At 46.3% G+C, this 19,423-nt stretch overlaps 1 pseudogene; it reads left to right on the top strand.

Annotated features, from left to right (window-relative positions):
- The first annotated feature begins 2,795 nt into the window (after nucleotides 1-2,795).
- On the top strand, nucleotides 2,796-19,093 carry LOC119932061 (annotated as a pseudogene).
- Nucleotides 19,094-19,423: the final 330 nt, after the last annotated feature.

The following is a 19,423-nucleotide window of genomic DNA, read 5'->3' as shown; positions in this document are numbered from 1 at the left end:
CCCTTTTTTTGCAATAATCAATGAATTTCCAGGTATTCTGGATTTAAATCAATCAAGAAATCAATTGTATTTATTGAGTGCTTACTGTGTGCAGAAAACTGTACTAAGGGCTTGGGAGACTACCATAAAACAGAGTTGGTAGACATTCATTCATTCAATCATATTTATTGAGCGCTTACTGTGCGCAGAGCACTGTACTAAGCACTTGGAAAGTACAATTCGGCATCAGATAGAGACAATCTCTACCCAACAATGGGCTCACAGTCAACCCATGTTCCCTCCTGTCTGTAAGCTTGTTGGGGCAGGGAACATGTCTGCCAGCTCTGCTATATTGTACCCTCCCAAGTGCTTAGTTCAGTGCTCTGCACCTAATAAGCACTCAATAAATACCACTGGTGATGATGATGGTCCCTGCCCACAAAAGCTTACAGTCTAGTGAGTCTAAATAAGAAATCAGACTGAATTAGGCTGACATGAAAGCAATTTGACTTAACTTAGGCAAGTAGAATGTGGGTTGAGAGTACCTATTAATGTACTTACACCTTAAAATTCTATTTTAATGTTGATGCTTTATAGGGGAAGTAATTTCACTCTCTGCTGTCAAGAACCAGAGCTTCATAGGATTCACCTTGATGAAAGTGTTTCTTTTCATGAAATAAGTCTGAAATAACTATTCACTTTGACACTCTGCCCTCTGCATGCCAATGATGGATTCATTCCAGTCAGTGACATTGAGAAGATGAATTTCCAACTTGAATGACTTTATGGCATCTTTCTTAGCTGGAAGAAGTCGAATCAAGCCCTGCAACGTTAGCTAGTGTGTTGTTGACAACGTTAGAAGGAAACTAAGTCCGGAGTGTGAGTACTGGCTGATGGATGTTAATCACGATAATTCCAGGAGGTAATCGGCTGAAGGATTAAATATTGATTAATTACCAGGTCATGATTTATTATGGAGGCAGTTCAGGTCACTTATAATGAGAAGAAACAGGCATACTAGCCAGAAAATTTGGAAACTTGCAATTTGTTCTATCTCCAGCACTATGATTTAAAATTGGAGTTGTATGCATTTATCTATATTCACCCACACATGTACATACAGCTACACCCAAAAACACACCCCCCAGATATCTACCCATACAGGTCCATGGACTGGGAATCATTGAGGATGGGGAATGTGAATGTTTATTGTCACATTGAACTCTGCCGAACACTTGGTACAGGGCTTTCCTCTTCTCCCACTCTCTTCTGCCTCTCCCTGACTTGCTCCCTTTGTTTTTCCCCCCTTTGAGCCCACGGCACTGATGCACATATCTGTCATTTATTTATTTGTATTGAGGTCTGTCTCCTCCACCTCCAGACTGTAAGCTCATTGTGGGCAGGGAATGTGTCTGCTTGTTGTTATATTGTACTCTCCCAAGCGCTTAGTACAGCGCTCTGCACACAGTAAGTGCTCAATATATATGATTGAATGAATGAATGAATACTAAGCACTCACTAAATACAAATGAATGAATGAATGACGTGTGTCCAACACGCCTGTCCCTCTGATAAATTAACACTGGTGCAGCCTTGCCTGGGTGAGTAGGCACCATTAACAATCTCAGTTCTGGAAGTGGCCATAAGGGCCCCATGATAAATTGGCACATTTTGGTGTATGACAGGTTAACCAGAGAAGCAGCGAGGCCTAGTGGATAGAGCATGGTCCTGGGAGTCAGAAGGACCTGGGTTCTAGTCCCAGCTCTGCCACTCTTCTTCTGTGTGACCTTGGGCAATTTGTTTGACTTCTCTGTGCCTCAGTAACCTCATCTGTAAAATGGAGATTGAGACTGTGAGCCCCATGTGGGACATGAACTATTTCCAATCTGATTAGCTTGTGGCTACACCAGGAATTACTACAGTGCCGGGCACACAGTAAGCGCTTAACAAAATACCATTAAAAAAGACAGGTGAAATCCTTCAAGACTGATTAAACTAGTGGTTTATCTGGGCTCCTGATTGATTGAGATTGATTTAAATTACAAAAATCACCTGATCTTGTGACCGGGGGGGGGGGGTAGTACCACCGCAGGGGGCTGGGGTCTGCCCAGAGATGGGAGTGGATTGTAGGGGTTGGAGGTGAGAGGAGTATGTTCTGCTACAAGACCGCTTCCCTGGAGCTGACCCCATGATAAGGGTAGGGGGAGAGATTCTGTCCGGGGATGTATGTGGATTATGGATTACTCTGCACACAGTAAGCGCTCAATAAATACTATTGAATGAATGAATGAATGGAGGGGGGGAGAGGACCAGAGGGATTGCGCTCTCCTAGAAGAACCTGTCCCAGGATCTGACCCCCACAGCAGGGGCACGGAGGGGGAGTCTGTCTGGGGATGCATGTGGATTGGGGAATGGGGGACAGGAGGTGTACCCATGGCATGCATCCTGCTATGAGACCTCATCCCCGAAGCTGACCCCAGTGACAGGGGCAGTGGGACAGAGTCTATCTGGGGATGTCAGTCAGTTAGTCAACTGTATTTACTGAGCACTTAGGGAGTGCAGAGAACTGTACTAAGCGCTTAGGAGGGTATTATATAAAAATAAACAGACACATTCCTTGCCCACAGAGAACTTACAGTCTAGAGGGGGAAACAGACACTAACATAAATACATAAATTATAGATATGTGCATAAGTGCTGTGGGACTGGGAGGGGGGATGACTAAATGGAGGAAGTCAGGGAGATGCAGAAGGGAGCTGAGGAAAAGAGGGCTTAGTCAGGATGCTTGTGGATTGCGGAGGCAGGGACCATTGGGTATGAGGTGAGTGGAATGTATCCTGCTATAGGGCCTCCTTTCTGGAGCTGATAGGGGCAGAGGATGAGGTCTGTCCAGGGACATGTGTGGATTGTGGGGCGGGAAGTGGACTGGGGGGCTTGTGCACTGCTAGGAGACCATGTCCCAGGATCTGACCCCCGCAGGAGGGGTGGGAAGAAGGAGTCTGTCTGGGGACACATAGTAATAATAATAATAATAATGATGGTATTTGTTAAAGCGCTTACTATGTGTCAAGCACTGTTCTAAGCATTGGGGGAGATACAGGGTTAGCAGGTTGTCCCAGGTCGGGTTCAGAGTCTTAATCCCCATTTTACAGATCAGGTAACTAAGGCACAGAGACGTTAAGTGACTTGCCCAAAGTCATACAGCTGACAAGTGGCAGAGCTGGGATTAGAACCCAAAACCTCTGACTCCCAAGCCCGGGCAGGGGGTGGACAGGGGATATGAATCCTGCTATGAGACCTCTTTCCTGGAGCTGACCCCTACAACAGGGGCAGGGGCAGAGGGACAGATTCTACCCAGGCATGTGCTTGGGTTTGTGGGGGTGGAGAGCGGACCGAGAAGCAGTGTGGCCTAGGGGATAGGGAACTTGCTTGGAAGTCAGAAGGACCTGAGTTCTAATCCCGGCTCCGTCACATGTCTGCAGTGTGACCTTGGGCAAGTCATTTAATTTCTTTGTGCATCAGTTACTTCATCTGTAAAAGGGGGATTAAGACTGTGAGCCCCTGTGGGACAGGAACTGTGTCTAATCTGATTACCTTGTATCTACCCTAGAGTTTAAATACAGTTTAGAATCTAGAGGCTATGAGACTAGATTGTATTCATTGTTGTTCTGCTGTTCTTTAGCTGTCTTGTCTTTCTGGTATTTCAGTCAGTCAGTCCATGGCATTTATTGAGTGCTTACCCTATGCAGAACACTGTACTAAGTGCTTGGGACAGCTCAATAGAAAAGAACTGCAGATACATTGCCAGTCTTCCTCAAGTGTCCATCTCCAACCTCCCAGTCCCCTGTCCTAGACTAGGAGCCTCTTAGGGCCAGGGACCATGGCTAATTAGTCTTTTATTGGATTCCTCCCCTGGGTTTATCACAGCTGGGCTTATACAGCCCAGGTTAAGTGCTCAATAAATCCCATTGAATGAAAACAAATACCTGAAATGGGACCAGAAAATAAGGGAGGGCAAAGCTAACCTACTCAACCTGTTGAGAAGCAGCATGACCTAGTGAAAAGAGCCCAGGCAGGGAGTCAGAAGAATCTGCGTTCTAATCCCATCTCTGCCACTTGTCTTCTGGATAACCTTCAATTGCCTCATCTGTAAAATGGGGATTAAGACTGTAAGCTCCATGTGGAACATAGGCTGTTTCCAACCTGATTATCTTGTATCAACCCCAACACTTAGCATACTGCCTTACATGTATACAGTAAACACTTAACAAATACCATAAAAAAAATGATGAGGGCCAGAGGCACAGGAAGCAGTGTGAAAAGTCACATCCTCTAATGCCAACCTTCTCAATGTACCTCAATCTCATCCATCTCGCTGCTGACCTCTTGCCCACATCCTGCCTCTGGCTTGGAACGCCTCCTCGTATTCAACAGACAATTATTCTCCCCACCTTCAAAGCCTTATTGAAGGCACATCTCCTCCAAGAAGCCTTCCCTGACAAAGCCCTCCTTTCCTCTCTTCTCACTCCCTTCTGCGTCACCTTGACTTGCTCCCTTTATTCAACCCCGCTCTTAGCCCCACAGTACTTATAGCTGTAAATTATATTAATGTCTGTCTCCGCCTCTAGACTGTAAGCTCTTTGTGGGCAGGGACGGTGTCTACTTATTGTTATATTATACTCTCCCAAGTGCTTAGTACAGTGGTCTGCACACAGTAAATGCTCAATAAATATAACTGACTTTGCCTGAAAGTAAAACTATCACATTGTCACAGGCCTCACCAGGCCTTGCAGAGGTTTGCAATTTATCTTCCTCTCTCATCTTCCTCACATTCCCATTTCATTCCTAAGATGCTTATGAGTTTCTTTTTCTGTCCCGAATACAGAGTCCAATGTCCTTCATTGATTATCACAGGGCTGTTAGAGCCAGCTGATTTACTGGCCAGCCGAAACCTCAATGAATCTTTGGTTTGACTCCAAGAATTTCCGCTAGGATGGGAGCTCCATGACCCCAGGGTATTGCAGATTAGGGAATACAGAAAAAGTAATATCTTTTTCAAAGATTAAAAGTAGAAAACAAATACATCTTGTTTCAGAGGGCTTTATATGATCTTGCACATACTAAAGTTCTTTTTTTCCTTTTTTCCCTTTTTGGAGCTTTATTTTCTCTTTGTATCTATTCATATCTCATTTCATATTCATATATATATTCGTATATTTCATCTTTTTTATCAGCATCTTTTTCTTCAGAGAAATACCTTGAAAATTATTGAGGGGCAAGAGGTGTAAAGATTCACCAAGTACACTTTGTAATTTCCTCGCAACTTTCTTCTATCCACCTAGTCATCTATGGCTGAATCTCGGGGGTAGAATCTCAGGAAAGAAAAGGAAATACCAAGTATTTCTGATTTTCAAGGCCGCAGGTCCTGTGTGGGCATGAAGGCACCATTTTGATATCCACTTTGAAGCATTCGAGAGGAAAGGGAGCACGAGAAAAAAGAGTGGAGAAGGAGAACAGTAACTCCCTCTCAGGGGTTCAAGGGACTAAACCGACCACTTGGGAGAACTTGGTGGGCTTATTTCCTCCAAATGGGTCTGAGAATCAGAGTTCAACAGTAGACTGCTATAGTGTACTCCCCCATGTGCTTAGTACAGTGTTCTGCAAACAGTAAGTGCTCAATAAATACAATACAATGGATCCTGAAAACTTAATAATAGCTGAGATATTGGTAGTTGTAGTAGCATAGTAGATAGAGCACGGGCCGGGAGTCGAAAGGTCGAAGGAATTCAAAACTCGGCTATGCCACTTGTCTATTGTGTGTCCCTGGGCAGTCCACTTCACTTCTCTGTGCCTCATATACCTCATCTGCAAAATGGGAATTAAGAATGTGAGTCCCACATGGGAGAGGGACTGTGCCCAACCCGATTGCTTGTAATCACCCCAGCACTTAATGCAGTCCTTGGCACATAGTAAGTGCTTAACAAATACCGCAATTATTATTAATAGTATTTATTAAGTGCATACAGTGCAGTGTATTGTACTAACTGATGGTAAAAAATACCTAGGGTGAGGGAATTAGTTTTGGTTCCTGGCCCTAAAATGACTCACCATATAAACATAAAAGTGGAAAAGAGGGGACTGGTACCTAAGGAGAGATGAAACAGAACTACAAAACAAGATAAAAACATGGACAGATACACAAAGTAAAAACAAGGCTCAGTAAGGTAGTGAGTCTCGAGAAGCAGAATTTCAGACTCTTAGTGTCTTCTTGAGGCTTCCCACAGGTCCTATTGCAGCCGGTCTGTTTCTTTCATCCTCAATCAATCCTCAGGAAAATCAACCTATGTCTCGGGGATTGGGGGAAAGGGTGAGAAATGGCAAGCAAGTGGAAAAAGCTGGAGGGAAGGGGAATTAGTTCCAATGGACTTAGAATGTGCATTGCGGGAACTGAGCAAAAATAGATTTTTAATTTCTCTCCAAGGTCATCAATGATCTCCTTCTCATCAATGATCTCCTTCTCATCAATGATCTCCTTCTCGCCAAATCCAAATCTACTCCATCCTAATCCTCCTTGACCTCTCAGCTGCCTTCTACACTGTCGACCTCTCCCTTCTCCTGGAAACATTATCCAACCTCGGCTTCAGTGACACTGTCCTCTCTTGGTTCTCCTTCTATCTCCCTGGCCATTCATTCTCCTCTGCGTCTCACATCCTAGCTGTGGATGTCCCTCAAGGTTCAGTTCTGGATCCCCGACTCACTCCCTTTGCTCTACCCCACCTCCCCACCCCACAGCACTTGTGTATTTATGTACATATCTGTAATTCTATTTATATTATGCTTGTTTACTTGTTTTGATGCATATATATCTATAATTCTAGTTATTTATATCGATGCTATTGATGTCTGTTTATTGTTTTGATGTCTGCCTCCCCCCTTCTAGACTGCAAGCACTGTTCTAAGCACTGGGGTAGATACAAGTTAATTAGGTTGGGCACAGTCCCTATCCCACATTGGGCTCACACTCTTAATCCCCTTTTTTTACAGATGAGGTAACTGAAACACAGAGAAGTTAAGTGACTTGCCCAAGGTCACACAGCAGACATGTGGTGGAGCCAGGATTAGAACACAGGTCCTTTGGACTACCAGGCCCGTGTAATAATCAATCAATCAATCATATTTATTGAGCGCTTACTGTGTGCAGAGCACTGTACTAAACGCTAGGCCATGCTGCTTCCCCAGTGTGGATGGAGAGGAAGGGGCAGATTCTAGCAGGGCTGACAGGGAAGAACCAAGATATTTTGGCAACAGACTGAACATGGGAATTGAAAGAGAGGGAAAAGTCAAGGGTGATGGAAAGCTTACAGTCTTGAGAAATGGGGTGGAGGGGAACGGTTTCAACTGCGACGGGAAAGTTAGATAGAGGAGAGGATTTGGGGGAAAGATGGAAGAGGGTGTGAAAGAGACTGGAGAGGTAAGAGGAGACCCAGGAGAGAACTGGTCCAGAAAAGCCTAGGTGAGATAAAGTTTCCAATAAAAGGGAGGAATTCTCAGTGCCAAAGACCACTTAAATTGAGGGGAATTAGGATGGAGTAGAGTCCATTAGATTTGGCAAGAAGGTGGTCACTAGTGATGTTATCCAGAATTTCTTTTTTTTAATGGTATTTGTGAAACCTTTACAATGTGACAAACAATGTACTAAGTGCTGGGGGTAGATAAACATCATCAGGTTGGACACAGTCCATGTCCCGTAGGGGATTGACAATCTTAATCCCCTTTTTACAGATGAGGTAATTGAGGCACAGAGAAGTGAAGTGACTTTCCCATGGTCAAACAGCAGACAAGTGGCAGAATGGGGTTAGAACCCAGGTCCTTCTGACTCCTAGGTCTGTGCTCTATCCACTAGGAACTAGGCCATGCAGACCTTCCCATTAGACGGCAGAAAGAGTCGGGGGTTCAGGTAAGCAGGGCTTTATTGCCTAACAGAATCTCTCCTCACTCCAGTCCACACTTCACTAGGCTGCTTGGATCTTTTATTTTAATGGCATTTGTTAAGTGCTTACTATGTGCTAGGCACTGTACTAAGTCCTGGGGTAGATAGAGGCTAATCATGTTGAACACAGTCCATGACCCACGGTCTGTTCATAGTCTTACTCCCCATTTTACAGATGTGGTAACTGAGGCACAAAGAACCATTCACTCCATGTTTCCCCTCTGCATCAAACAAAAATTCCTCACCATAGGCTTTAAAGCACTCAATCACCTTGCTCTCCTACCTAACCTCCCTGATTTTCTACTACACCCTGACTGGCATACTTTGCTCCTCTAATTCAAACTTCCTATACCTTGATCTCATGTATCTCACCACTGATCTCTCGCCCGCATCCTGCTTTTGGCCTGGAAAGCCCTCCCTCTTCATATCCAACAAACAATCACTCTCCCCACCTTCAGAGCCTTATTAAAAATACATCACCTCCAAGAGGCCTTCCCTGCCTAAGGCCTCATTTCCTCTTCTCTCATTCCTTTCTGTGTCACCTTCACACTTGGATCCCAACTTGTACTTCCCAAGTGCTTAGTACATTGCTCCGCACAAAGTAAGCGCGCAATAAATGGTTGAATGAATGAATGAATTTGCACCCTTTATTTATCCCTTCCTCAGCCACACAGCACTTATGCACATACCCATAATTTACTTATTTATATTAACATGTGCTTCCCCCTCTAGACTGTAAGCTTGAGGTGGATAGGGAACGTGACCACCAACTCAGTTAAATTGTACTCTCCCAACCGCTTAGTACAGCGGACTGTGCACAGCAAGTGCTCAACAAATATGATTGATTGACTAACAGAGTTCACCAGCAAACTCTCTGTCCCACATAATAATAATAATAATGGTATTTGTTAAACACTTACTATGTGCCAAGCACTGTTCTAAGCACCGGGGTAGATACAAGTTAATCAGGCTGGACACAGTCCCTGTCCCATACGGGGCTCATACTCTTATCATCATTTTACCGATGAGGTAGGTAACTAAAGTCCAGAGGAGATAAGTGACTTGCCAAAGGTCACACAGCAGATTTATGGTGGAGCTGGAATTAGAACCAGTTCCTTCTGACCCCCGGGCCCATTCTCTATCCACCAAGCCAAGCTGCTTCTCACTAAGCCACCCTACAGCTCACAGTCTTATTGCCCGTTGTGTCCAACATAATCAACTTGTACCTCCCCCAACGCTTAGAACAGTGTTTGATACATGGTAAGCACTTAAGAAATACCTTAAACAAAGTTTCCTAAAAAGACACCAGAGAGCAGTGTGAAATCACTCACTTCCCTTTTGTCCCCTATAGCCAAAACTGCACAGGCCAGGAATGTGCTCATGTTACATACAATTGGCAGCCACTCAAATGAGATTTTGCTGTCATCAAAATCAATTACCCTTCCTTCTGGGCCTGTTCAGTTGCCATGGTGAAGATGTGGAGTTGGTCTGATTTCCCCTCTATACTGTATGTTCGTTGTGAGCAGGGAGTGTCTACCAACTCTGTTATATTGTTAGAGTTTACTCTCCAAGTGCTTAGTGTTATTATTATTATGGTATTCGTTAAGCGCTTTGTCCTAAGCGCTGGGATGGACACAAGCAAATCGGGTTGGACAAAGTTCCTGTCCCATTCGGGGCTCACAGTTTTAATCCCCATTTTAGAGGCACAGAGAAGTGAAGCGACTTTCCAAGGTCACACAGCAGACAGGTGGCAGAGCCGGGATTAGAACCCCTGACTTTCTGACTCCTAGGCTTGTGCTCTACCCACTGCTCTGCACACAGCAAGTGCTCAGTAAATACGAATGACAGATTGATTGGTTCTACTGAAGATGATCTGGCCCAGAGAAGCGAAATGACTTGCCCCAAGGTCACAGAGCAGAGAAGTTGGCGGAGTTGGGCTTAGAACCCATGACCTCCAACTCCCAAGCTCGGGCTCTTGCCACTGAGCCATGCTGCTTCTCTTTACTGCTGAAATAATAAAAATGGCATTTTTCAAGCAATTACTATGTGCAAAGCACTGTTCCAATCCTCCCTTCAAAGTCCTGCTGAGAGCTCACCTCCTCCAAGAGGGCTTCCCAGACTGAACCCCCCTTTTCCTCTCCTCCTCCCCGACCCCCTGCCCTACCTCCTTCCCCTCCCCACAGCACCTGTATATATGTTTGTACAGATTTATTACTCTATTTATTTTACTTGTACATATTTACTAGTCTATTTATTTTGTTAATGATGTGCATTTAGCTTTAATTCTATTTGTTCTGACGACTTGACGCCTGTCCACATGTTTTGTTCTCTGTCTCCCCCTTCTAGACTGTGAGCCCGTTGCTGGGTAGGGACCGTCTCAATATGTTGCCAACTTGTACTTCCCAAGCGCTTAGTACAGTGCTCTGCACACAGTAAGCACTTAATAAATACGATTGAATGAATGATCTGTAATTAACCGGTTCCAGGCTGCCTCTGGACCCTCCATGGTTCCTGTCTCCACAAATCAGCCCCTCCAGGCTGTTCCTGTCAGGCTTGCTTTCAACATTTAACCCTTTCTGCTCCCCAACAAGTGACCTAGGAGAGCTGGGCCTCATTGGCCTGAAGGGAAAAGGCACCCAGAGGGTATTACTCTATTTATTTATTTATTTTACCTGTACATATCTATTCTATTTATTTTATTTTGTTAGTATGTTTGGTTTTGTTCTCTGTCTCCCCCTTTTAGACTGTGAGCCCACTGTTGGGTAGGGACTGTCTCTATATGTTGCCAATTTGTACTTCCCAAGCGCTTAGTACAGTGCTCTGCACATAGTAAGTGCTCAATAAATACGATTGATGATGATGATAATAATAATAATAATAACATTTGTTAAGTGCTTACTATGTGCAAAGCACTGTTCTAAGCGCTGGGGGGGGGATATAAGGTGATCAGGTTGTCCCAGGTGGGGCTCACAGTCTTAATCCCATTTTACAGATGAGGTCACTGAGGCACAGAGAAGTGAAGTGACTTGACCAAAGTCACACAGCTGACAACTGGCAGAGCTGGGATTTGAACCCATGACCTCTGACTCCCAAGCCAGTGCTGTTTCCACTGAGCCATGCTGCTTCTCTAGAAAAGGACAAAAGAGGAGGTTCCACAATGTGTTTCCAGACTTTGTTCTAAATTTGTTAATGAAGCATGGGAGGCAGTACCATCGAGGAGAGTAATTCAGCTCCTTTGCTTTGAGGATGGTAAGCTTGATAGAGTGCCCAGGCAACCTCGGAGATCAACCACACCTGATTAGTTTGTATTTGAGAAGCAGCATGGCTCAGTGGAAAAAGCACTGGCTTGGGAGTCAGAGGTCATGGGTTCTAATCCCGACTCTGCTGCTTGTCAGCTGTGTGACTATGGGCAAGTCACTCAGTTTACCTGGGCCTCAGTTACCTCATCTGTAAAATGGGGATTAAGACTGTGAGCCCCCCGTGGGACAACCTGATCACCTTGTATCCCTCCCAGCGCTTAGAACAGTGCTTTGTACATAGTAAGCGCTTAACAAGTACCATCATGATTATTATTATTGTATTTACCCCAGAGCTTAGTACAGTGCCTGACACATAGTAAGTGCTTAACAAATACCATAAGTAAAAAAGATAACCTATGACTGTAATGCACAAAAAGCAGCATGGCCTAGTGGATAGAGTATAGGCCTGGAGATCAGAAGGACCTGGGTTTTAATTCCAGCTCTGCCACTTGTTTGCTGTGTGAACTTGGGAAAGTCTCTTACCTTCTCTGTGCCTCAATTACCCCATCTGGAAAATGGAGATTATGTCTCAGTTACCTCATCTATAAAATGAGCATTGAGACTGTGATCCCCACATGGGACAGGGACTGTGTCCAACCTGATTTGCTTGTATCCACCCCAGCGCTTAGTACAGTGCCTGGCAGAGAGTAGGCGCTTAACAAATAATACAGTTGTTATTATTATTAGGACCAGGGCCTGGAACAACCAGCCTACGTTGAAGTCTCAAGCCCCTGTCAGTCCTAGAGTCCTAGAACAGAGCTCAGCTGTAGTGGGGACACTAATGATCTATAGAGGAAGGAGGAGAGGGGAGGCAGGTGGCAACTGCTCTCAGGGAACTATTTTCCCTTCTCTACTGGGTACACTCCTGATCCAAGCAGCAGGAAGAGGCAGAACCCACCTCTCCCTGGGAACCCCAAGTATTCATTCTCTTGGTTTCTAGTTCGGTGGCTGAGCCCAGAACACACCAAGGATCAAGTGGAGGTCTGCAACTCCTGAAAAGATGATTTTTTCCTCTTTTCATCCTCCTCACCCCACCCCGCAGGCCCCTACCTAGACTCTGAGACTCCAAGACTCCTCAGGGTGTAATAGAGGGAGCTAAGGAGGAGGGGTCCAGTGCCGGGTTGGTGCCGGGGAAGAGGGGCACTGATGTGTGGGGTGATAAGATAATGTTGGGGATGACCAGATTTGGTGTGGGAGCAGACACTGTGGATGGGCCCGAGCATCATGGCCTAGTGGATCCTAATCCTGGCTTTACCACTTGCCTGCTGGATGACCTTGGACAAGTCACTTCACTTCTCTGTGCCTCAGTTCCCTCATCTGTAAACTGGGGATTAAGACTGTGAGCCCTATGTGGGGCAGGGACAGTGTCCAACCTGATTACTTTGTATCTACCCCAGTGCTTAGAACAGTGCCAGACGTGACAAATACCATAATTATTATGTGGTGTGACAGCTGGGCTCAGGACTCCCTCAGAGGGGGGAGTTTGTCCCTCAGCTGTGTAAAGGTTAAGGTCGGCCTCTCTGCTCATTACCAGTCTTAGGGTTCCCTCAATTCCTTGAAACTGTGACTGTGGATTGACTGTAGAGTGGTTGAATGACGAGAGACTTCATGGGATTGAACGTGGACCCCGTGTTAGGAAATGAAGCAATTTATGGAATCAGAAGCTTATTGTGGGCAGGGAATGCTGTCTGTTATAATGTTGCACTCTACTCTCTCAAGCACTAAGTACAGTGCTCTGGATGCAGTAAGCCATCAATAAATAAATAAATACAATTGACTGACAGACGATATAAATGGCAACAGGACCAATAGTAGTTACAGCCCAGAGCAAACCAGCTGAAGGGAAGCTTTGATGTTAATTTGACTGGAATGATAATAATAATAATAATAACAACAACTCTACTCTGGGACAAGCCTACTCTGGGACAAGCACTCTGCTAAGCACTGAGGTAGATACAAGTAATCACTGTCCCTCATGGTTTCCCAATCTAATGAAAAGGGAAAACAGTAATTTAATCCCCATTTCACAGAAATAAAGGCACAGAGAAATTAAGTGGCTTCCCCAGCATCACACAGCAGGCAAATGCTGTGTGATGTCTCCCGACTCCCAGGACCGTGCTGTTGATTTTTTAATGGTATCTGATAAGCATTTACTATATGCTAGGCACTGTCCTAAGCTCTGGGGTAGATATGAAGATGGACACAGTCCATGTCCCATATGGGGCTCACAGTCTTAATACCCATTGTACAGATGAGGTAAGACACAGAGAAGTTAAGTGACTTGACCAAGGTCACAAAGCACACAAGTGGCAAGAGCAGGTATTAGAACACAGGCCCTCTGACTCCCAAACCCATCCCCTTTCCACTAGGTCATGCTGCTTCTCTGTTGTGTTGTTTCCACAGAGCAGTCTGTGTCCTGCTCAGACTGATGGGTTTGGCTTATCCTGTAAGGTGTCCGGGGAGGGGGATTCTGAATATGTGGTGGTCCAGTTCCTGATCCTGCCATATCCTCTTCTTCTAATGCTCTTCATCGGACAACCACCTCCATCCTTTTGCTCTTCAGATCCAAATATAGTTCCTAGTGCTCTCGGCCCTAGCCATCTCGATGTCGTTCAAATCCCAGTCCCTGTCCCATCAGCTGTGGCCCATAGCTTGGCCTGGTAGTTGAAGGGGTGGATATCCTTCTAGAAAAGAGAATAAAGCCAAGAGCCAGTGGCTGAAGCCCTAGAGCATGAGAACTGGGTAGGGCTGTTTTCCCTCAGCTGAAAAGAGTGACCATTCTTTTACAGGCATGACATGGTGGTTCTGTTCTGCGGAAAATCTGGTGCTACCATCTGCCAACACCTCAGCAAAGAAGCCCACCTCTTGTTCTCAGAGGACGACACCCTCTGTTGTGTGCTCCCACAGAACCCCTGCTGTCAAGGAGAAGTTGACTTTGCCGGGGCCATCTTTGCACAGAGGTCCGGGGTCAGAAACGCATCATTCCCAGGAGATCGGCTTCCAGCATCAAGATTCCAAATCGGGCAAATGTTCCTATAGCTCAAAGATCCTGATTTTTCCTTCAGATAAAGGGCCTCAAACTCTTCAGCTGGAAGAGAGGCATCAACATCACCAGAAGCTGGGTTTCCTGCCCTCTGGTCCCAGATCATCAGAGGTCCCTGAAGAGGAAGCCCACAGAGATGCAGAACAAACTTCTCCCAAGCAGCAGCGAGAGGCTGAGACCCACTGGGAATCGAGACCCCCCTCCTGGCTCCCTCTCATTACCCCCAAGACCCTCAGTGTCCTGGAGCAGCACTTGAAGTCCATGCTCCACTTCCAGCAACGGGGGCTGCCCAACTGAGTCCTGGAGGCCCGGAGTCTGTTAATACCTCAGGTGGGAGAGCAAGACAATCAGCCCGGCTCTCTCTGGAGAAAAGATTCAGTCATGTCTGGAGACTCCTGCAGGATGAAGATGCTGAAGAGCGGCAAGGAGGCCCTGGAGAAGCACGTGGTCCAAAAATGCCATCAGCTTAGATATGGGGAAATCCTGTCCATGGTGCACAGTGGTCAGGGTTACATAAGCAACTCATCGCCTCTGGTCCTCCCCATGTTGCTGGGCCCCCCTAGCTCTCTCTGGCCCCAAAGGCCCAGCTCGCACCATAGAAGCCTCCTCGCCCCCAAATCCATTAGAGACCAGATCTCAGACACCAGACCAGAGGACCTCTTCGTCTCTGAAGCTGAGCTGAAACCCCGGATTGCAGGAGGACCGATGACTTCCCGTGGAACCATCGGGTCTGGCCGAGGTTTCAGTGAAGAAGAGCCTGGAATCAGTCATGCAGCAGATACGTGTGGATTGCCATCTCTGGGTGTGACAAGCTCTACGATCTACCTGTCGACAGGACTGTGTTTTCAGCAGGACCTGTCCAGACGGCAGTGAACCCAGAGAACCAGCCAGCCCCGGACACAGACCCTTCAGAATGCAGCAGGTTAGATAAGGGGAAGGGGGAGAAATCTAAAGAGCCGAAACTCTCCCCCATCACCGAATGCCAAGAGGTTTCAGTGGACATCAGGGAAGGTGACTGTTCTCAAGAAATCAGGGACTGTGATGGGCCACGGAGTCAAACTGCCTAGGTCCCGGGGCAGGAGAGCGAGGGGCCTGATCTCCTGGGTTACCGCCACTCGAAGTTTTTGCTCTGCCCCCCAGGGCTGCAGGTGGCTTGGGGGCCTCTGTGGGCATCCAGAGAAGGGAGAGGAGTCGCAGCCAAAGCCTCAGTAGAGTCTCTGTCTCTGCCCTGGCAGGAAGGGGTCCAGCTCCTATCATGTCCTGTGGCCCTGAAGTTTCCAACTCAGAGCTAATGAGCACCAGAAAAGGCCACCAGCTGCCTGCCAAAGCCACGTTTTCTGAACAGCTGAAGATGAGGTTTGACTCCAAAGGCTAGCAGGCTGGCATCAGCCCCAGGGCTTGGGCGACAGCTACCTTAGGAGGGTCGGGCAAGCTGAGCTCAGTTTTATTGGGGAATACTAAGCCACCCTCCTCAGGTGTCTCTCTCCCCTGCCGCAAAGCTTCTTTGCCCCGCCAACACGCGGGTCTCTCCCCACGCAGTCACGATCACCACCCTCAGGATGGATTCCCAGGCCACAGTCCAGATAGGCTGGGTGCCCCATAAACTCTGCACGAACATCAAGATCCAGTGGACGCTTTCTCATTCATGGGTGGATCAGCCCAGTCACCCCACAGCGCAGTGTCTAATTTCATTCACCATCCTGGTCTCTGTTAAAATAGACTCATCCTCCTGCAGGAGAGCTCTGTCCTTGTCTTCCCCGGAGTTGATTCCTGGGGAGCTTTGGAATTCAGTCCCCAGATGTAGCCAGGTCTGATGCTTCTGGGAGGATTGTTATGCTGTTTGTCTCTCTGGGGATAGAGGAGGGGAGCCAGGATGGGGAATGTGGGGTTGTGGAAGTCAATCTTGGGTCCTGAGGGGATGGTGGGACCATTATTATTATTATTATTATTATTATTATTATTATTATTATTATTATTATTACTCAGCTCACCTTCCCCTTTTCCAGTCTAGGGCCATGCCCCTGGCACTGACCCCCGAAGGGCAGTCTGGAATTTGATACTCACCCCAACCCCTCAGCACTTATGTACTCCAATAATAATGAATAAATATGGCATTTATTAAGCATTTTACTATGTGCCAGGCACTGTACTAAGCACTGGGGTGGATACAAGTGCTTAGTACAGTGCTCTGCACATAGTAAGCTCTCAATAAATACAATTGATGATACAAGCAAATCGGATTGGACACAGTCCCTGTCCTACATGGGGCTGACAGTTTTAATCCCCATTTTCCAGCTGAGGTAACTGAGGCCCAGGGAAGTGAAAGGACTTACCCAAGGTCCCACAGCAGACACATGGCAGAGCTGGGATTAGAACCAGATCCTTCTGACTCTCAGGCCCGTTTTCTATGCACCAGGCCATGCTGCTTCTCCAAGTTCTCCAAGTTAGAGAGTCTCAACATTCTCCAGGTCCTGTTAGAAATCAGGCTAGGAAATAAACTGGGAGTGGGAAGGGGTGGACAGAAGGGGAGTCAACTGGAGCGTGGCTCAGTGGAAAGAGCACGGGCTTTGGAGTCAGAGGTCATGGGTTCAAATCCCGGCTCCACCGCATGTCTGCTGTGTGACCTTGGGCAAGTCACTTAACTTCTCTGTGCCTCAGTTACCACATCTGTAAAATGGGGATGAAGACTGTGAGCCCCACGTGGGACAACCTGATCACCTCATATCCCCCCAGTGCTTAGAACAGTGCTTTGCACATAGTAAGCGCTTAACAAATGCCATCATCATCACAAGAAAGAAAGAAACATCTGTAGGCCTCCTCCCGTCACTTGAATGATGGTGGTGGGGCAGTCTTACGCCCTGTCTATCCCTGATTTGTCTCCTCTGAGCTCTTTTCAGGGCCCTCTAGCCTGCCCTGCAGCCAGTGCTGGAGTGTGTCGGTTCCATCAAGCTCTCAGCAGGCAGAGTTGTGCACAGATCAGATCCAACCTGGTACAACCAATTAGAGAATGGACATTATGGACATAGGGGAAGAATCAGAGGAAGACCACTCTGAGGGCAGATTTGCCCTCCAGTCACCTCAGTGCAACCCACCCAGAAGAAATAATTTCCACCAATCAGGTCCTGCCTGGGGGAAGCAATCGGAGGAAGGGGTACGGTAGGTGGTTCATAAGGCGATGTTTTATCAAGGGTAATATGAACAACAGAGGTTTCTGGGAAAATCTTCCAAATGGGAAGAGTAAGCAAACCACACCCCTAACCTCTACCCATTACACTTTCTATTTAACCTCCACCACTATTTCCCCTAATAATCATCGAAATGAAAATAATTTTGGGTCTAATGAAGCACTTATTTATGGTATTTGTTAGTGGCATTCATTCAATCATATTTATTGAGCGCTTACTGCGTACAGAGCACTGTACTAAGCGCTTGGGAAGTTCAAGTCCGCAACATATAGAGACGGTCCGTTTCCCAACAATTCTGCCACCTTAGTGTTGGAATGGTTTCCCTTTGGAAGTATGAAGGGTACACCAGGGTATCCTCAGATCTCAAATCTTGGTTGGGGGTGAGTGGGGTTTCTTTTTTGGCATAATATGTGTCAAACACTGTTCTAAGCTCTGGGGTAGGTACAAGTTAAATTAGGTCGGGTAGAGTCCCCTTTCTGTCAAGTGCTTACTGTGTGTCAGACACTGTACTAAGAACTGGGGTAGACACGAGTTGATCAAGTTGGACACAGTCCTGGCCCACGTAGGGCTCACAGTCTTAATCCCCATTTTACAGATGAGGTAACTGAGGCACAGAAAAGTTAAGTGACTTGCTCAGGTCACATAACAGACAAGTGCTGGAGCTGGGATTAGAACCCAGGTCCTTCCGGCTCCCAGACCCCTGCTCTATCCAATGGGCCTAGCTGCTTCTCTGTCACTGACCCACATGGGGGTCAGTTTGCTATATATATAGCAATATATATATATTTTGGATGGTGTGAATTGAATCATTTGGTTATTTTGGATGGGGTGAATTGAATCATTTGATTATTATGGATGTGGCAAATTGAACCTTCCTTTCAGAAGGAATATGATTATTTAATGACATTACAGCTTTCCCACCAGGTGGAATATACTTACATGTTACTTGCATGTGACAAAAACACGTAGGCTAGGTGTGAGAGTTAGGGCTAGGTTTATGGTTTTTGCTATATATATAGCAAACTCTGGTGTAGAAATAAGGCGCACAGGTCATTCATTCATCATCATCATCAATCGTATTTATTGAGCGCTTACTATGTGCAGAGCACTGTACTAAGCGCTCGGGAAGTACAAATTGGCAACATATAGACACAGTCCCTACCGAACAGTGGGCTCACAGTCTAAAAGGGCTCACAGTCTAAATTCATTCTTTCAATCATATTTATTGAGTGCTTACTGGATGCAGAACACTGTACTAAGTGCTTGGGAGAGTATAATATCACAATAAATAGACTCATTCTCTGCCCACAATGAGTTTACAGTTTAGAGGGGAGACTGATGTAATATAAATAAATCTTGTCTTATGCTGTCGAGTCATCTTCGACCCATAGCCACACCATGGACACATCTCTCCCAGAATGCCCCACCTGTCTGTAATTGCTCTGGTAGTGTATCCATGGAGTTTTCTTGGTAAAAATACAGAATTGGTTTACCAATGTCTCCTTCTGTGTAGTAAACTTGAGTCTTGACCCTCATCCTTCTTGTGCTGCGGCTCTAGCAGATCCGGTGGGGCCACCTGGAATTGGGAAAGAAATGAAACAAAATCCACAATGTTGTAAGGACCCCAGTGTGACACCTCCCTCCCCAACATGCAGATCTTGTAGGGCCTTGGAGAACTGTAAGCTCCATAGCCCACTTTCTCCTGATCCCCTGTCTCTCTCCATCACCTACCTGCCCTTGGTCCACTGTGCTTTATGTGTCCAGTGTCTTAAGTGAGAACCATGGCTCTGTCCTCTGCTATGAGCCCACTAGATTGTAAACTCATTATGGTCAGGGGACATGTCTGCTAATTTGGTTGTACTGTACTCTCCCAACTGCATAGCACAATGCTCTGAAAACAGGAAGTGCTCAACAAATACTATTGATT

This window comes from Tachyglossus aculeatus, chromosome 9 (genome assembly GCF_015852505.1).
Source record: "Tachyglossus aculeatus isolate mTacAcu1 chromosome 9, mTacAcu1.pri, whole genome shotgun sequence".
Lineage (NCBI taxonomy): Eukaryota > Metazoa > Chordata > Mammalia > Monotremata > Tachyglossidae > Tachyglossus > Tachyglossus aculeatus.
This window is presented reverse-complemented; position numbering and strand designations above follow the sequence as displayed.